The sequence below is a fragment of the Crocuta crocuta genome, unplaced genomic scaffold (assembly GCF_008692635.1).
Source record: "Crocuta crocuta isolate KB4526 unplaced genomic scaffold, BGI_CrCroc_1.0 scaffold1197, whole genome shotgun sequence".
Lineage (NCBI taxonomy): Eukaryota > Metazoa > Chordata > Mammalia > Carnivora > Hyaenidae > Crocuta > Crocuta crocuta.
Genome location: NW_027527978.1, coordinates 5,651 through 6,780, shown reverse-complemented (window position 1 = coordinate 6,780; position 1,130 = coordinate 5,651).

The window sequence follows — 1,130 nt, the reverse complement described above, 5'->3', positions numbered from 1 at the left end:
CCATTCATCTGGGAAATGAATGAGTGAGAAGCCCTTCCATCTATTATTAGGCAGAGGAACAGAGAGAGTTAACGTCCCTTTCAGTCTGATTTTACCTCAACCAGACCAATAAGATCCGCTTCACCAATATTGGCTGGGTTTGGGGAACCCTTCCCGATCAGGCACTCATCCCGGTGAGGCTGTGTCACAAAGGCAGACAAAGGGTTGGGGGTGCCCCCACTAATGAGGAGACCAGTCAGATGCCAGTCCGGCTGTGGCCCAAAAGAACTTAAGGGGCGCTTCGCTGTACCGGTCTCAGCTTCGGAAACTATTCCGATGCCACCATAGACTGTATGCCATTCACCACGGAATCACAGATGGCCACTTTTTGGGACCTTAAGTGTGCCCACCCGTGGAGCCACAGAATCGAACCCAGCAGGCAAGCCAGACCAATTGCACATTCACACTTGCATACATACCAGAGGTTACTATATTCCCTCCCGCAGAATTCCTACACATAAGACTAAAAACAGTGACAATGGCAATGAAAAACAAGACAAAACAGATACAGACATGGTCACAAAACAGGTATATGGGTTTACTGCTGCATCCAGCCTTCCATTTAATCCCCCAGACGGAAGCACATGTGCATTTAGAAACCAGATGATAAACTGACTTACCTCGTTTTTTCCTAATAACAAAAATGGGTGTATTCCATGGACTATTATTGGAAGCTCGGTATGTCATTCTTTCAATTGTTGTTCCATAAGTTGTATTGCTGCTATTTTTTGAGAAGGGCCAGTGTTCTACCCAAACAGGAGTGTCTGACTTCCAAATATTTGGGTCAGCAGCAATCGTTGGCCCAATGAAAGCCCTTTTGACACCTAGGGCATATAGTTCTGGGCCTATTATTGTTTATCACCTGAGGAACAAGTGCAGTTGGCAGAAAAGTATTTGCCTTTTTTCTAGAGCAATCCCTACTGAAAAATCCCATTTGCCCACCAGAATAGTAAGTAAAGCTTGAGGAAGGTTTTTCGCTCTTAGTACATCCTGACTGCCCTAAGGACCTGACATATTGAGGGTATGTTTCTCCCTTGAAAGCTGCTGCGATAACCCCGGCCTGGATAAAGGCAGGCCTTACATCAGCAGAT